Source organism: Cuculus canorus, chromosome 3 (assembly GCF_017976375.1).
Source record: "Cuculus canorus isolate bCucCan1 chromosome 3, bCucCan1.pri, whole genome shotgun sequence".
Classification (NCBI taxonomy): Eukaryota; Metazoa; Chordata; class Aves; order Cuculiformes; family Cuculidae; genus Cuculus; species Cuculus canorus.
The window spans coordinates 39,490,004-39,508,546 of NC_071403.1; the positions used below are offsets into that span (position 1 = coordinate 39,490,004).

Here is an 18,543-nt window from a genome sequence, read left to right on the forward strand (position 1 = left end):
TGTTAGTGATAGAACCTCTTATTGGTCAGATTCCTCAACTGGAAGTCAGCCCTTTTGGCTGACAGAGTGATCACTGCGAGCTAGTAGCAAAGTGTTGGTCCAGTTTTCCCTCACACTTTTTCTCCTCCATTCTTCATTTCCATTGCATGACTTGAGAATTAAAGTCAAGACAAATAATTTGTAGACAGCTGGGCAGTCACTGCTTTTTCAGATGTGTAATGTAAAATTTAATGGTAAGTGTATGTCTCCAAATTCAGTTTCTAACTGCAACTTTATTTGAAGGCATAACAACAGTTGTGTTTGGGTAGGTCTAGTTTGCTGTTTATACTTAAGTGCAGGTTTGGAAGCTTTTGAGGATGTTATTGTACAAAAACCCTAACAACAGATTGGAAGACAGCAAATCAGAAAATGCATCTCACAGAGGAGTAACAGAGGCACATATGGGGCAGGAACTTTCACTTTTATTTTCACACTACATTGTGTAATGAGCTTAACTAATTTCTGACTAGGACTTTGAAATGCAACAAAAACACAAGTCAAGAACAATAAAAAGGATAAATTAAGCCAGAGGCAGGGATCTCAGCTTCCTCTGTCTTGCCAAGGAATTTTCTGGCGGGATAGAGCTGCCCTGGGAGGGGGAACGGGCTCTTCTGCAGCCCTCTTCTCCTTGTGGGTCATTCTGGGATGTGTTTGTGAACTGCAATCGTGTCCCTACTGACACCTTAAATGACCCCATCTGGGGACACAGCTGCTCCATGCGGGACCAGCCTCTACGTAGTTCCCTTTAAAAACAACTGATTCCCCACAGGCTGGAATGAATGAGCCTAATATTAGCTATGGTTTGTATCCCGTGGCTGAGCAGGCATTGAAACTCCTCCTGGGACTGGGGAATCTCTGGGGCCCTGTTTATGTGTGCACTCACTGAGCTGTGCTAAGGGAACCCTTCCCTTGGGTAGGGCACTGTCTCAGTCGTCATCCTCCGGGACAACCGGCATGCGGCTTCAGAAGTGACTTCAGTGGAACAGGACAGCGGATGGATGTGCACATGGGTGGAGTGGCTGCAGTGTTTCCACAGCAGGCAGGCAAACAATTTGGTGTTTATGACTTTAAAGATCACGATCACAAATGCAATGATCCATGTGGGAAAATCTGAAGGAGAGAAAAGAGGGTTATGGGATGACCTGGAGGAACACAACAAAGTTAAACATGGGGATTTGTAGCCAGGCTCTTCAGTCAGCCACCAGTGTGATTATCATTAAATGTTGCAAACAGAAGCCAAAATAGAACCATGTGACAGCAAAATTAAATTATCAGAAGTAGTTTGGGGTTTGTTTGTTTGTTTGTTCAGCTAGTATCCCACTGCTTTATCTTTATGATGCTGTCTGAAATCTACTTTGCATTTATAGCAAGTCCTCAACAAAAATCTTTGAGCCTGACCAAAGTCAGCAAAGGGAAAAGGTTAAAGCACGGTTTATAATGTGCACAGCTCCAGGGAGCTCTTTGTCACATGTGCATGTTTGTATATAAACAAAATCCTCCCTGCATGATGCACTGGCAGTAGATAAAATTCATGGAGTGACTGGTCAGGAAGCACTGTGCTGACAAAACTAAGCAGCAGCTTTGAGATAAGCAATGTGATATGACCAGCTGCAGAGCAGAACCTTGCCAGGCAAGCCTGGGTTCTTGTCCTCATGCTGAAGCTTGGATCTTGTGGCTATTTTTTTTCATATATGGAGAAAATACTGACAGTTTTTAATTTTTTTTCCCAAATAGTATCATAATAATCCTGTTAGGTCTCTATGTGTAGATGTACCTTCAGACTCAAGGTCTTGTGCTGGCCCAGCTCAATGCAAGTCAGAGTTTGCTAGGGGAATCTGCCAGCTAAGCTTGTTCCCCAGTACGAGCTATATCGCACCCATCTCGTGACATTGAACTGAGCTGCTTGAGGAAGCTCAAGGACTGGGAGTCTGTCTCTTGCTCTGCTTTGCTGCTTCTCTCCCGCAAATCCCTCTTATTCTCCTTCTCCTTCAGACATTTTCATCATTACTGGCAGTATCTCTTCCTTCGCTGCCTTGACTCTTTTGCTGGGTTGTATTAATGCTCAGCTACCTGATTACTTTTAGTTCCTTTCTTTGTCCTATTGATTTTGTCATAACTGAATCCATCTGCTGCCTCTGACTGATGGGAGGATGGGAAGGCTATTTTTCAAATGGCTTCTTTGCTCTTAAAAGGGCGGTGTTTTATAGAACTCAGCATGAGAATTTTGGTGCTGTCTAGAAATTTCCACAGGGTATGTTCTATATCATTTCATTACCACTGAGCTATTCACTGGTTATTATTAACAAATTTGATTATGGTGGGTCAAATTGTATGTGAAATATACAGCGTTCCCTTTCCCTTGTTCTTCCAAATAGCTATTTGCGCCAGTCATGTACTATGCTCTGAGCCAATGACAGTCCCACAGCTGCCAAAAATGCAGTTGAAGCTGGAGTCTCCTGTATTTTCATCTTTCCACTTGCTCCCTGGCCAACATCCTCAGCTTCCCTTTGAACTACCAGCTTCTTCGGCCCCTTGACCTGCTTGGCCCATGCAGCGATCTCCTTCTCGTCCACAGGTCCCTTCCCCAGTGGCAGGACAGAATGAGGAAGCGCAACTTAAATAGAGAGACCTCTTTAGTTTGCTTTGTGTGGGGTCCTCTTTGCCAGTGGTCTGCCCATTTTAGCTGGTGGGAATCACTTTTGGAGGAGAGAGGTGAGCCAGATGTTCAGCAAAATCCATTGTTGGAGCAGTGATGGAGGGAAGAGAAGAACAATAGGGAGCAGAGATGTTTCAGAAAGGAGAAGCAAAAAAAAGTGGGAATGTGTGCAGGATAAGTAGACTTCTTGACTGCTGCTAGTTGTGTGCTCCAGCACCATGTCCTCCTCTGTGCCTGTTTGGGACATATATACTGTTCATATTCCTCTTACCTGCAAGTATCCCTGCTTGACTCAAGGTAGTTGGGCATCCTAACACCTTACATAGTTCTGCCTCCAGATGGCAGATGGTGGTACCAAGAAAAGCGTTGCAGTGGTTCTGTGGCTGTGGATGCCATATAGCGCTTCTTGGACTGATACAAAGATAAAGCCAACTTTTCCCAGGCTCATCTTGGCTTTCACAAGCTCAGCTGCTATTGCAAAGGTGAAAGACGGTATCACAATGACTTGCTTGTTATACACTATACATTTTTACAGAAGGTTTATTAGTATTCTCTTAATGCATATGCACTGAGCTTTATGGCCAAGCATAACCTTGAGGCCATGTGAAAAAAACATCAAAGCTCTTTTTGCACTGTGATTAACTGCCCTGAATTCTGGACTTGTGTATAACAGAGATGAATTCACTCTGTGCCTTGAGAGGCAAGGGCTGAAGCTTCAATTTTCAAGTAGTAGAATAATCTAACATCTCAAACCTACAGACTGGAGTGAAGAGTTGGCCAGTGTGACTGGTGCCACCTCTGTTTTCGGCCAGTTCTTTGCTCTGCACTGATGTGATCCTGTAAAATGGAGTCAGTGATGAATCACTGGGGTGCGTTACTGGCCTTTTACATCTTCCCATGCATGCAACAAATCTGCAGCTGTTCTATTCTAATGGCTTATGGCAGTGGGCATAGCCAAAGACAATGCATCCTTGATGGGTGAAGTTGGAGAGGGCTGAACGGTGATACAGAGATTAAGGGAACTCCTCTCAGGATTTTGAAAAATGCTTTACAGTTAAGTAAAATCTATCCAATGTTAGTTCAGACTTCTGGCTGACATTTTGATACCACACGTATGATGGAAATCAGCATTTTAATTTCTGCAATAACTGCCACGGCATAAAAGTATTGTTCAGAAATTTTTCTATTACTGTCTGGAGTGTTAGTTTTTATGGTGCCATATACATGTGCTGTATAGACAAGTTACAGTTGCCATGGGAATGTTAGTAATGAAATTCTTGAGTTCTCAATGCTTAAAAATCTCAAATGAGTTATAAAGGAGACTTGTTTGCATTTCATTTCCTTAGTTAAAGACAGAAAAAATAATTCCCACAACTCATTGTGACAAAATTTGCCAAACTAACACCCCTCCATCTTAAAGCTCTGTTCAACATTTCTCCAACAAATCTCTCACTACTATGATGGGAGCAAAATGGTTGTTGCATAGGGAAATCCAGTGCCCTTCCTGCCACAAACACTTTCCCACTGACATTGATTCCATGTAATTTCTGGAAAGGTGAAATTATATTCAGGGTACAGAGAGAGAGCCCTGAAATCTGGGATTTATTTCTGGTCCTGGGCAATCTTGGGCATCTTCCCTGACTTCTGACTTTTTATTTTGATGTCTGTAAAAAGAAGTTTTGCTGCTTATCCACCCTTTTGTTTTTTTCCTGTGTCTACTCAACAGGAAGTCTAGAATGCTATCGGAAGTCTGGATGATGTTGAGGTAAGGAATAGGAAAAATTCAGTGTAGTATTCATTCTCTGAAAATCAGTTATTCCAGAACATGTAACCATTAGGTCTGTTCTGGGAATTACAAAGGAGAATTCCCCCCCCCTCCTTCAAGGTATCACTATTTTCTGCTTTAAAACACTGGTCACCCCAGCCTTGACTTCCCACTTTTCCATTCCCACTAGTGCGCATTGCCTGGCATTCATCAGCATCCTCTTCTTGTCCAGTGAGACAGTCTACTGTTATATCCCCAGTACACACATGACTAAAAGGTTTCAAGCTCTTATCTGTGGAATGAGATTGAGTAGTATCTCACAAGAGTTCCTTCAGTTCTCACAATGTTAAATGGGAGAGACGTTTAGTGTTATCACAGCCCAATGTTATTTATCTGGGAACTCCTCTCTTTGAGAAAGATATATTGGAATTTGTTTGATACTTTCGATCTCCCTTCCCTCCCAATTAAAATTAGCTCTTAGCCTCCTTTTGGCAGGAAAGGAATAAGGTCTAGGGCCTGAAGACAATGGGCAACCACATACTGCTAGGAAAACAGTCCATTTTTTCCTGATAAGAGAATAACAGCTGGAGCAGAAGCTGACCACAGGATGGCCAGAGCAGCTCTTTTGAGTTAATCTGCTCTCCCTCCGGAACTCATTCCACAGCGCAGATAACAATAAAGGGTTTGAAAACAGGCAATGCCCCATTCAGAAAGGCACTATGAGGCTCCATGTGTATTTGAAGGCAACATCAACAGGAATTGTAGGGTCTCAGGCTCAAGTTCGTGGGGTGCTTAATAACCTGTTACTCTCAAAGCCGCAGTTCAGCGCCTAAGTACACATCTGGTAGAAGTGTATCCATAGCAAAGCTAAGGTATTTGTAGAGCTTTCATCTGCAATGTAGCATGCTATTTTGCACTCAGGAAAGTCATAAGGTTATGTTTCTGTTTCAGACACATTTCTAGATGTGTGTACAAAATGTGAAATCATACTACTGCTCTCTGGTCTTTGAAAACTGTACTCAGGAGAGCTGTAAGTGAAAAACTTTGCCAGTACACAGCTGAGGATTGTAGGGATAATTGCAGTGTGTGAAGCAATACAGAAGACTTGTGAGACACAACCCTTGATTTTTCTATGAGGGGACATGCAACTCCTTAGAGTAATTTGCTGCCATTATTATACAACATTGTAACGGTCATGAGTGCATACGAAGAGGGTGAGAAGATCACTTGATACTCAGGGTATAGGTATATGGATGGGAAGAGAGAAACGAAGCTGCGGTAAGAGATAAAGGGAAAAGGGCATAGTCTGAACTTAGTTGAGAAAAAGAAAAAGAAAATATCAAAGAGAGGAAAGAAAAGACAAAACAAAGAAGAAAAGAGCATATAAACAACAGAGACCCAGAGAAGTCACAAAATGGATAAGACAACGTATAAACTTAATTAATGTATTTACCTAGTCATTAACAGTGACCAAGAATGAATAATAAGACAACAAGCACAGATGACTCCAATTGCTCTGTCTTCCGGAGTGCTACTTTACAGACTTTGGCATTTCAGAAACCTGGATGTGTTTAGGAGGTTGGACCGGAAACTGTGGAGAGTAGTTGTCTCTCCTGGCTCAGCTCTACCATGTAGTCCATACAATAATCATCAAGTCTTGAAATCTGGAGAAGAAGCAGTCATTTTGGGACTACTAAGAGGCAAGGCTTGAGGGTGAAAGAAGAGTTTGGATGTAGCAACATAGGTAGAGGGATCTAGTGATCAAATGCTAGTAAGAAGATGACAGAAATATTTTACCTTTTATTATCATGTTCTCACTCATTTATCCAATATCACTGTACAGACACGATCGTTGACTACAGAACTGATCCAACGTTGATTTGAATAAAGGAGATATCTTTGGTGTACTTCATACTGGTGTATGTTCTGCTCCAAGTTAAAAGAATACCTAAATTCAACAGCTTGAGTCTGATTCTTAACAGCATGGACAGTGTCTATATTTACATAAGTATATATTTTTCTATATATCTTATTTTTTCATTTGCTGAAAACACAGCGGTGAAAAAGGGGGAGGGAAAGTTGTTCTGGAGGACACAACTAGGACTGATTTCTGAAAATGTCAGCAACTGGCTTTGTATATGGATTTGTATTTGGCAAAAATCAGCACAGAGCCAGGGCAAGAAAAAGAAAGAATAATAAATCATTACTGAATTACGCTATGAATAGGATTGTTTAAATGAGTTGCTTCATAACTATGAATCAAATAATCTTTTTCTAATCATTCCCAACACATGTCCTGTGCTGGACAGTGTTAACCTTTCAGCTCAAAGAATATCAATTCTCAGTTTCAAATGTCATCTGAATTTCTAAATCTCTAACATTGTAGGGTTCCAATTACTTCTGTCCAAGTTGACTAGCTTCATGAATGGGACTTACATGCTTGGTTACAGCAGTGCAATTTGGTTCAGTGAAGCAGATCCTTGGCTATTTAACTTCAGAGGCATGGTGACAGCTCTGCCATTTAAGGACGTGACCTGGAAAGTGCCAGTGGCTTACTGTCCCTTATAAAATCCTGTGTGCCCTCCACATCTTGTAAAGGTGCTGGTAGCTGCGTTAGCTTGATAGAATGCAGAATTGCTTAGCATCTCGAAAAACTAAGTCCTAAACTGACTTAATAATATACTTTTTCTTCTTTTTGACTGTTTTTCTTCGTCATCTGAAAAATCACAGGAAAAAAGTCACAGCAATGCTGTTAAACCTGGAGATAAGGCAAAAATGGAGCCTTTAACCAAACCCATCCAGTCCACCAAATTTAATGATTCAGATAAAATAGAATGACATCCAAACCAACCCCAGTTTGTTTTTGTTTTTGCAAAACCAAAACCCGAGTGATGAGGTTTTGCAAAATTCAAACACAAACCCCTCCAGTTTGTCCATTATAGACATAAGACTGAACTTAAACCCTTTTATCTGTACCCTCTTTCCCCTCTGGACTTTGGTGTTTGGCTAAAAATGGAACCTGGATTTAAACCATCCTTGATTTGGATTGTGCAAATCACAATCTAACTAATGTAGTTCTTCAAAACCAAAACCATAACATGGCCTTCTTGTTCTATCGCTAATTAAATTAAATGTTCTGCGTCCAAAGCATTTTGGAGACTGGAATGTACAGAAAAATATTATCAGCATAACATAACCTTGTATTTTATCCATTCCCAAAGGGTCTGATCCTGAAATCACAAAGCCCTCTCTAGCCTCATCAGACCATACTTGTGGGCACTTGGCAAGATACTTCTGCTTTGAGGAGGGCTGCTTTCTTTGAAAATAGTGAATTAACTTTCATTGAATTCAAGACCAATATACCCTTTCTTGTTTGTGTTTTCTGGTTGCTTTGTTATCTTTTGTATGTGCAGGTTATGACATCTCTTCTGTCTCAGTAGGGGCTGCAGTAGACCAGAACTGGCCATGTGTCCATCATTAGAAGAGAGCAACTTTATTGAATTATTTTTTTTTCAGCCTCTGACCTCATCTAAGTCTGGTACCAAAAGGAACAGGGCTCCCTGTGTGGTATTTTCTGGTATTTCTGATAGACTCTACCATCTTGTTTATCTTCCTAAGAGAATGTCTCCTGGCATAAAAGCAGCCAATGCAGCTCCTAGGACAGTCCTAAACACATTCCTGGGAGGAGCATCAAGTTCTCTAAGGACATTTGTGCGAACCTCTCCCCATCCTAGATTTTTGCTTGTGATGGATGTGTGCGCTCAGCTTTGGCAGTGTCTCTGCTTTCCCTTGCTGTGACAAGTAAGGGTCCAAGGGCACTGCTTTTCCACCTCTGGACTGTCTATGGACTACTCAGAAAAGGCCAGTGATTAATTAAATAAAACCAATTAACTAATTAAATAAAACCTAACTAATAAAACCTAGTGGCAATAGGTTTTAAGGCAGTATGGTGTACTCTGCCTCTCCAGTGTAACATTTTAGGGGGTCTGGAAATAGAGAGATGCCTGAAAATTACCACTGGCATTCACAGAGTGGTCTCCTGGATATCTGGGAAGGGAGATGAGTACTGCAGAGAAGTCAGTTCTGCCCTAGCTCCCGAAGGAGGTAGCGTGTCCCAGCTACAGCTGCCCAGGACATGCCGCTTTCCTAGTAGCTGTGCTAACAGACCAAGAGTCCTTTTTGTAGGTCTGTAGGAGTGTTGCTGTAAACTAAGCTAATACTTCACTTGATTTTTTTTAGCTGGATCTCACTTTTTGATGTTTTGATTGCTTCTTACAGGTGAATTTTTACTTCTCTGTTAGTGTTTTGCTGCTGCTCCCATTCTCTGCTATTTTTTTTCTGTTTTTTTTTTTTTTACTGTTTTTTTTCATGTTTGGATTCCGATACGTCATTCAGAATGAATAATGGCAAAGGAGAACTTTTTAAGAGCAGCATAGGCTGATTAAAAACACCCACTCTTAAAATACCAAAATCTGTGAACTTCACAGTAAGAGTTTTCCTTGTCTACTCCACGTGCTAAAACTCATACCCTTTCTGTACAGTTACAAGCTACTCTGAAAAGAAACAGTGATAGAACTGGATCAAGGTGGCCATTTAACCAGATAGCTGGCACAATTACAGTTATACCATAAGTCAGCTTGGACTAATAAGCTGAATGAAACACAAAGTCCAGTGTCTTTTTTTGCCCTAAGCAAAGACTTTTATCCAGTATGTGCTCTTAAAAAGAAACAGGCTAAAAGCTAAGGACAAATATGCATCTCTGTGTGCCTAAAGTTAAACAATGAAACCCGTGCCAGCAGTGCCTCCTTACCCTGCCTGGGAGCCCCAGGGAGGAGGATGTTGTGGGTTCATCCTCTCTTTTCATCCACAGCATAGGGCAGGAGGAAGAGAGTTTTGTTTCATGAGAAGAACAAGAGACTGAACTTCTTCCTTTCTCCTCTTCAAAGTCAGAGAGGAGGAGGCAGTTGTGATGGGGGTAGAGGAATGAAGAGAGGTCAGGGGAGAGGGTTGTATCTTCCCTTTGGCATCATGGGCTCCCCCCAGAGAATCCCACCACTTAGTTGTTAAAACAAGTAAAATTTCCTTCCTCTGCCTCGCATCTTCCTGTTGACCCAGAGCATCTCTTTCCTAGTCTTCATTTGATACCACCAGGATATATTGCTCTTCAGTGATCCCACCTGTTGGACAGTTTGCAGGCCTGGGGTGGAGCAGTAAACGTGCATGCCTTATGTCTGGGTCTCTGTAGTACTGCACATCTGGGTAAGATTAAACAAAGCCAGGGGCGGGAAGTGCCAGTATAACAAATAGTACGAGTCATAAGAGCTCAATTTAGGACCTGTACATATGTTTTCAATGCTAATTGGAAGCAACCCTTTTCAATTCATTCTTCAGTGTCCTTTTGCAATGTCTAGAAATGATGTAACTCCAATACCTTTTCTCCTTACAGCCATGCTGTTACTTGGCCTATCCTGCTCGGGCTCCTAACACAAAAATGTATGGTTAGCATCTCAGACATTTTCCTGTCAGAGCAATTACACTGTTATAGCTTTTTGTCAGATGTCATTAGAAATTTACTCTAGTATGAAGACAGCCCCAGGGGTTTGTGGAGGGGGAAGAGCTCAGATCCTTTGAGATCCCTTATACGGACCTAGATATGGCTCCTCTGGAAGGGCTGGGCACAAGCAGGTCTGAGTGTTGTGCTGCTCAACTCCCTTTCAGGTTCCTGAGCTCAGATCCTGCTGAGCATGGTGAGAACTGAGACCAGATGACATCAAAACAGTGTGCCCGGAGGGAAGAGTTGCTGCAGAGCTGTCTCTTTCTCCTGCTATCTCATGGAATTCAGCTACCCTTTGTGAGGTGGGAGTAAACGGGGCAAACATTAAACCACATAAAGATATGGGTGTTTCAAAAGTAGCTGCTCTGGAGCAAAGGGAATGTAAAAATATTGGAGGGTTATGTAGCTGCACTAAATCTGTAGGTTTGATTTAGAGCAGGGTGGATAATATTTGTGCACTCCTGTGTCCAGCACTTTTTAACAAGATCAAGCAGAGCTCCAAAGGAGACTCTTTGAATCTGACCTGTAAGCTCAGTCAGTGGTTGCTCCGTAGTTCTCCTGGTGTCACACATGCGTATGATAAGAGAAAAGCCAATAGAAGCACCACCAGCTGAAGAAAGTGGGGAAGAACATTACCACCCTGAGAGACACTGACGTGACAGGTCGAAGAGGCAAAGTTTTAGAGTTTGGGTGTTGAGTTTTGTAATGTGAGAGAGAGAAATAAAAAGAGCTAGAAAGAAGATAGTTATGAGAAAATTCCCCTCCAAAGACAGACATAGTGGAAATATTTGTGAGAAGCCCAGGCTTCAGATCTACTTTCTACATTTGATTGAGTTGCACTATATGGCTCTGTTCTCAATAGCTGTTAAAAGTGGTCCTTATGAGAAGGGTTATTCTTCCTCCCATCCATCTGCCATGAAAACCAGGTTTCCCACCATCAGATGCAGAACCTTTGAGGAGAACTGGCTTGAACTATGAAGTTAATACCATGTCCATAAATAAGTGAATTATCTTCAGACATTTTGGTGGATCTCTTAAAATACTTACCTTTTAGGGGCAAGTTGGGTAATGGGTTTTCCTCAAACCTTAAAGTTTTAGTGGGCAACAAAGAATGCAGAGTGGAAGCTGCTTACCAGATGTTCCACAGCCTGGAGAGATAAAAGGAGATTGTTTTTACAAGTATAAATGGTGATATAGTAGCCTGCACTCTGTAAAGCACGTATTTTTTTTAAGTCATTGTGCAGTTGGACATTTCCATATTTCCCAGTTCCCAGTCATAACCTGCCTCATCCACACTGAATTTTTTTGCCAGTTCTGACTGCTTCTTTTTCACTTTATAGTGCTGGCAAACTTACTAGGTTTTTTTTTTTTTAAGACCCTCCTAAAATTTATTGCTTTAGTCATTAAAAATTACATCATCTTTTGAAATTTTAGATAAATGTAATAAAGCTAATCTCATTAACAGAGCGCAAAAGTATCTTAACACTCCAAAGTGTTTAAAGAGTTTGGGGAAATTACTGCAGAAGACATACCCAAAGGCAACAAAGGATTAAGAACTGGACTCCTGTAAATTAACTTGACATGATTAGCAGTGGTGCACTAATTTACTAGGTGCAGTAGATTTGGTCCTTAATTTATAAGAGTCAAACAATCAGAATGAATTGTATGAAAGTCTTTAAAGCAGAAGAACAGCAAGAAGGAAAAGGTTTATTTTCTTTTTAAATTTTCTGTCCTATCTCTATGAAGTGAAAACCTTGACACCTTGTCTCTGTTTTCAGATCATACTAAATAAAGAAATGTGAGGAAGCAGACAGAGTACTGTAACTAAAAGTACATGAGAGCTCTGTGTTCACTCCGGTCTCAAACAGGATTCCCTAGAAGTTTTTCTTTTTGATTCTAGAAGTTTAGTTTGGTTGTATGTGCTTCTATGTGTGCAGTTAGTGTTTTGCAGAAAAAAAAAGGAGAAAAAGAATAAGAAAAATACTTAGTTTTCCTATTCACCTGCTCCTGTGCTTTTTTTTGCAGTCTTGTATTATTAGGATACCTAGACTTCTCTCCATTCAAACAAGTTCTGCACTATGATTTTCAAAGTTGCAGGTGAACATAGAAAACAGAAGGATGTACAATCTTTGCTTTTCCTGCAGAGGAAGGATGACAGGAGTTGGAGCAGAAAGAAAGTAATAATGTTTTGCATTAAGTCACCTTTAACGGGACATGTAAGATACTTGCTTTTATTAAGCGCTGGAGTAAGGTTATACAGACCACAGACAGATGAACTAGTCAGGCATGATTACTCCCCTGTGCTTCTGTCTGCAAAATGTAAGTTATTTCCAGAACTGAAGTTGAATAAAGCAGTATGATGCTGAAGCACTTCTAAAATTTCTTTAAAATTCCAGCTATGATCAGCAGTGAAAGTACAGGTCTGGGGATACTATTAAAAATCTCTGACTTCATGAAGACCTAGACAACAGGTAGTAAAGTCCACTTCTGAAAGATTTCTAGTCTCATGCTGTGAATTTTGTAGCTCTGTATAGGCCTAGATTTGAGAATTCATCGAAATGAGTTGAAATTAGAACTGTCAAAGAGTAGCCTGTTACTGGTGCTATGAATTAAAGCAATATTATATGTAGCCCATCCTTTTAGCCTATATGACATCTAACAGACATTAGCATAATGCCTCGCTCCTGAAAAGATTTGTTTGATTTTAACATTATGTGATCACACTGTCTGTTTTGGGCAAGAGCATTTGGCCCATGCTTAATATTAACATATGGTAAAAAATAAGAAGATATAATTGAGTAAAATGCTAGATTGGACAATTTTAAGGGCACTGCCAAATGTAAATCCCAAATATTTGAAAATTAAAACGCTAGTTCCTGAATTCAAACCTGTAGGATTATACTAGGATTATACTCTACAGTTCTGACTTTATTAGGTTTGTGAGATTTAAAGCACTTCGGTGTTTTCTTTTTTTTCCCTTTTTAATCTAAATGAGTAATAAAGCCATGGAAATAAAGGAAGCATTATTCCTGGCTTTGGTTCAGTTTCGGATCCAAACCCTGAACCCCAGCTGAAACATACCATGGATGTTAAGTGCTGCTTTCTTGAACTGCCTTTGGTTAGAGTATGTTGCACTTCAGATAGATCAACAGGGTCGCTGCATCTGAATGTTATGCTTGAACAACAGGCAAAGTTTTAAAAATCCAAAGCTGTCTCAGTAATTTGCTACCTGAGTGAAAAATATCTCAATATATTACTATATATAACTTTGAGATTGTGGTAAGAATGAATGGCCAAAACATGAGATGAGTAAAGGGTTCCTTCTTCCTTTCTCCCAACCAGTGAAATAATAAAAGGTAATTGAAAAGTCTCAGAAAGAAACAAACAATAATAAAGAATTGCAGAAGAAAACTGGATTTCTGCCCGTGAAAACAGGAAGAAAGATTTCATTCAGAAGAAAAACAATCAATGAAAGTTTCTTATTGAAATGTAAATCCACTTGTATTTTCCACATATGTTTAAATGAGAGCCAAAGAAATTTTAACAAGCAGTGGAAGATAAAAATGAAAAGATTAGAGGCATCCTAAAATAACACCCAGACTTGTATTAGTGCTATATTTCAGCTGGGAAAAAGTCTGACCAACAAAAGGAATTGTATTTGCAGTTTGAGAGATCTGTAAAGATATAGCATTAGGAAAAGAACATCTGATTTGGAATTGCATATTAAATGACTCAAGGGTGACAGTTTGTTGGCATATGATTAACGAGAAGTATCATGTTGTAGATGCTTTTTGTTTTTCAGTCTTCAGTTTCCCGGGAGTAGGGTGTCATCAGCTCTGCGCAATGCCTTGGTCACTGTCATGAGCACAGTGATAAGTCTCACTAAAGAAATAGCTGGTATGGGGTGTAAGTGCTTCATTATTTTTATTGACTAGTCCTATGAAATAAGCTTTCTGACTCTTTTTCACTTCAGAAACTCCTGTGAAAGATGGATCCGCCTTTGCATTAGAAAGCGAGGGAGGAAAGTCATAACTTGCAGAACAATTCTGTTTAGTATGTGAGCAATACCCAATGCCTCTGTGCTAGCAGTCTGATCTCATTTTGCATGCCCTCCTGCCAAAAATGTTTAGCAAGATTGTGTTTGGGTGTAAGTCTAGCCTGAAGCTTCGTTGGAGAGAGGTCTGGCAGCTCCTGAAAGATGACAGGGGATATCAAAACTCCAGCAGCGAGATCCTCCTCCCCGAGAGTAGGATTTAGATTTTTTTTTATTTAGCATGGTGACTCCGCGTCCCGCTCCTCCAGTAGGTACATCATTGTACCTAGGCTCACAGATACTGAAACACCAATATGTAGCTTTTCATATTGCTCACTCACTGAACTCTACCAACAGTTTTCCCAGCGGTTAAAATTTCCAGCGTTTTCTACTGCCCAAATGCCTTAAGGTCCAGCTCAGGCTGGAAACATCTAGGCATAGTATTTGCTCCATAGGTATTATGTAAGAAATTCTATATCTTGTAAGAAATACTTACTACCTACTATATCAAACATAGGTGGAATTTAAGCTCTGTGGGTTTAAGCTATTGTTATGAATGGTGGTTCAGTGCCACAACATTTTGGGGTTACTCAGCTGCTCTGTACAAACAGATGAACCCATTGCCTCCCAGAGTCGACACCAAGAAGACAGACAAAGCAGCTATCTGGGCTTCCCAGTGAGTTCTGTTTCTACATACTTCAGGTGCTGCTGAAACTGGTCTCCTCTGTGCAAGTCCCAAAGGGTAAATTCAATTACTATGTCTCCTGCTACAGTGAGGTAATCAGACATCTCAGACTCCCTGCTTGGCCAGAAGACCTGCGATTTTTAATAGCCTTTAAAAATATATTTATTTTTTGCTGTTCTTGGCTGATCTTCTCCCTTCATGCTGATTAACAATGCTCTGATCTTTTACTGCTGCCTTTTAGTAACATAACAGCCTTCCAAGATGGAAGAAGGCCATGGTATTCCTCTAACTAATGTTTATGTACCCTGTAATAATTTTTCTTCCATGGTTGCTGCTTTTGCTAGTTCCTTCACATCCTATTCCATAGGTTTTATTTTAACTGTAGGGCACTTCTCTTAATTTTCCATAAAGCTTTTTATTCCTGTTTAATTTAGAGATATTAGCGTTGCTTTTTGTATGCAATCCTTGCAGACATTTAAGTTACCAGCTGCAATTTTATAACATTGCTAATAACTTTTCCTTTTGTTCTAAATGGAATATTCTCTGATACATATTCTTTTGATTCATTTGAGGTTCTTTTCTGTTAACAAGGGACAGCATGGCTCAGGGAGCAGGCAACTGTACATAAAAAAATTGCCACTATATTGCTACTCCGTGTCTAGACCAAAGAAGTTAAAGGAATGATTTTGTGTGAGAAGAGTTTTGGTTTTTTTCTCTCTCCCTTTTTGTTTTGCATTTGATTGCTCTAATTTGATCCTCAAGGAGTGATTTTGATAGCTGTTAAAAGTATGACTGATATTGCTAATCAAAATGAACAGATTGCTGTTTCATTCTACAATAAAAACAAGTATGCAGTGATGTTATTAGAAGAAAAATTCTTCATGTGTAATTGTTATTTTCCTTTCCTATACTCTATTTGTTTATAATGTACCAAAGCAATTTACAGCTAAACCTACTATGTGTGGCAGGCAGATTGTTTCAAATGAAATCAGAATTGTTCTCCTGAGTGGCAAACTGTGAGACCTGTTGAAGATTTAATTAGCAGACACATATATATGAATCCCTTTAACGTGCTTATTCTTTTTAAAAAAATCCTCTATATTAATGGAAACTTTAAAAAATGAACTATAATCACAGAAATGCTTCAGCTTTTGCAGGTGGGCAGAGGAAATTCTACTTTACTGTATAAATCACTAAAAAATGTATTGGCTTGCAAAGCTTCTAAACTCTGCTCCGTACAGTAGCAAAGGATTATGGGTGTTATTGAAAGAGAGCATGGATTACGAGTATGAAATAGGAAAACTACAAGGAGATACATGGCACACACATGAAGAAGACCTTGTGGATAAAAGGATTTACAGAGTGGAAGATTTTTAGTCTCCCCTTCATGACTTGATACCTTCATAAAAGAAAAATACAACAAATACTTATATTACCAAATAAGTTGTTAGCTGCTGCTGCACTCAGTGTTTTGTCTCACATTCTCTTGGTTCAGCTGTGGATCCATGGGTTTCACTCAGGCTAAAACTTGCTGTGGCTATGATACTTTTCTAGAAAGAGGAAGAGTTATTTTAATACTTCCATTAATTTATTATGCATTGACAAGGTCACAGTGCTGTGCAATATGGATGCTAGTGGGAGAAAAAGACAGGAGTAGTATTTTGCCTCTATAAAAATGCTTTTGAAAAAGAACTTTGTAGTAAGTTTGAGTCAACCCAACCAGCTACATTTGGAGTAATTTGGTGGTACTTATCTGAAGTTAGCAAGCTACCGATTCTGAAGTTTTATTTCAAGGTCAATACTGATTTAAAATAAAAATCTATATTCCGTTTTTACTAATAATATGTATCTTTTCTGTTTACAGAGCATTTGCAGAGGCTGCAGCCTTGCTATGCTAAACATTGCACATGTGCAAAGCAAGAAAGTCCTCTAAACGTCTTACAGATGGAAACAGACAGTATGGAACACAGAAAAAGGTAAATATCTCTGTTTTACAAACTGGGCATTGATGCCCAGATCCTCCAAAATGCTTCCTGTTTTATGCACCTAAATCTCACTGATATCAGCGTGAGCTGACGCCTTGAGCATCAGAGAGGCTGAGGCAGGGGCTGGCCTGAGCCAGCACAGCCCTGAGCCCACAGGAATGCCTCTCCACACACTGATCAGACAGACACACTCATACTCAGTTATGCTCACTTATGCTCAGTCAGGATCTGTTTCCTTCAGCCTTCTGGTGTTTGGGTTTGTTTTGAATATAGCGTTAGTGGAATCATCAGGGTCATCTGCCTACTGACCTACATTGACACCTTCCTAATGACTTTTACTTGGGCATTTAGGAAGCCTGGAGTCGAGCGAAGGCCATCCAAATATCAATCTTTACCCACTGGCATTATCCTATGTCCTTCCTGCAATCTTTCAGGAAATACTGCATATTAAGGTTCTTTGTTTAACTGCATTGGATGCCTTTTTTAGTAGAATATACTTCAATACACATAGTCTATAATGCAAGCAAGCACATTCAGTGATATGTTTCAAACGAGCTGGGTGATTATGATGCCGAGGCAGCGTAAAGGCAGAGGTCTGTTTCTAATCTGAACAATTAGTTGGCTCCGCTGGCATCACTGAATATCACACAATTACTGCTGAGAGGCTTTCTTGTGCCCTGTCACAAGGGTGTGTCATTAGCCAAAGCCCAGATTAACTGTCAAAACTTAAATGAGGACTTGAGTGACCCCTGAACAAGACAACTTTTTCTGCATAGGAACGAATTTTATCTGTGGTGAATAAATCTCACAGCATCAAACCTGTAGATAGTGAAAAGTAAACAAGATGTTAGCAATCCACTTAAGTCACACCAGACAGTTATTAGTAACAGAACAGGAGGAAAAAGGAATGAGTTATGCAGAGTATCTTCCTTGAAAAAAAATAAGTTTAATAGAAAAATTATTTCCATTTGCTCGAGCTGGTCTTTTCCTATCCTGCTGTCTTCAGCTCTCAACTGCCAAGGGCAGAAGGATGTGATTCATAGGCTTTTCAATATAAATTGTACACAGCCAAATCATAGGGCTGCTGCTCCCTTGGAAGTCTGTGGTAAAATTCCCATTAGCTTTACCAGACGTAAACGTGATGTGTCAATGGATAGGGAAAAATATAACACCAACCTGGGTGATCCAGAAAAGGGTCCCTTACATTTGTGTGACCGTGCCCTGGTTCATGTCCTTGGTACCTTACTGATTCTTGCATACCTGCAGATCTTGTGGTTTCATCTGCCTCTTTCGAGAGTCTGACATTCTATACAACTGATTTTATAGCTAACTTCTGATATTTAGCTAAATTTGTCATCTCAGTGTGTTAGACTGTCCCAGCACGTCCTGTGTCTTGTCAAACCGGGACTGTTCCCTTTCAGTGTATTCTGTGTAGTGTATGATCTCTTAAAACATCTGGTTTGAAGGTTTTTTGTTTGCTTTAAAGATTACACCAGTGTAACTCTCCTTCTGATCATCTTCTTTCAAATCTTCTGTGATTTACCTACTTTTCTGTGAATATTCATCACGTTTTCCTATACTAAATGCAGCTCTGTGTAGTGCCCTGGATGTGTGACTGCAGTCTCAGGGTAGCAGTGCCAGATCCTGGATGGTGCTAAGTGGCTTGTTTTGCTCCAGCAAAGCACTTAAGCACTGCAAGTGAGCAATGCCAGAAGCAGAAGACAGAGTTGCTTCTTACATGCCTTATTGCTGAGTGGAATTCAATGGACCTGTCAGCCTCCAGCTAATAAATGGGAACGATCACAGAGTATCTGGCAGTACCAGGG

The 18,543-nt window shown here is 40.2% G+C and overlaps 1 long non-coding RNA gene across 1 annotated transcript in view; it reads right to left on the bottom strand.

Moving 5' to 3' along the window:
• Positions 1–546: 546 nt before the first annotated feature.
• The window catches only part of LOC128851876 (uncharacterized), a 30,284-nt gene continuing 12,287 nt past the window's right edge, over positions 547–18,543 (bottom strand). The window contains exons 3-6 of the long non-coding RNA XR_008449410.1: positions 16,169–16,282; positions 13,096–13,243; positions 11,062–11,162; positions 547–1,149 (exon numbers count right to left, since the gene is read on the bottom strand). This is a non-coding gene — a long non-coding RNA (uncharacterized LOC128851876). The remainder of the gene's footprint in view (positions 1,150–11,061; positions 11,163–13,095; positions 13,244–16,168; positions 16,283–18,543) is intronic.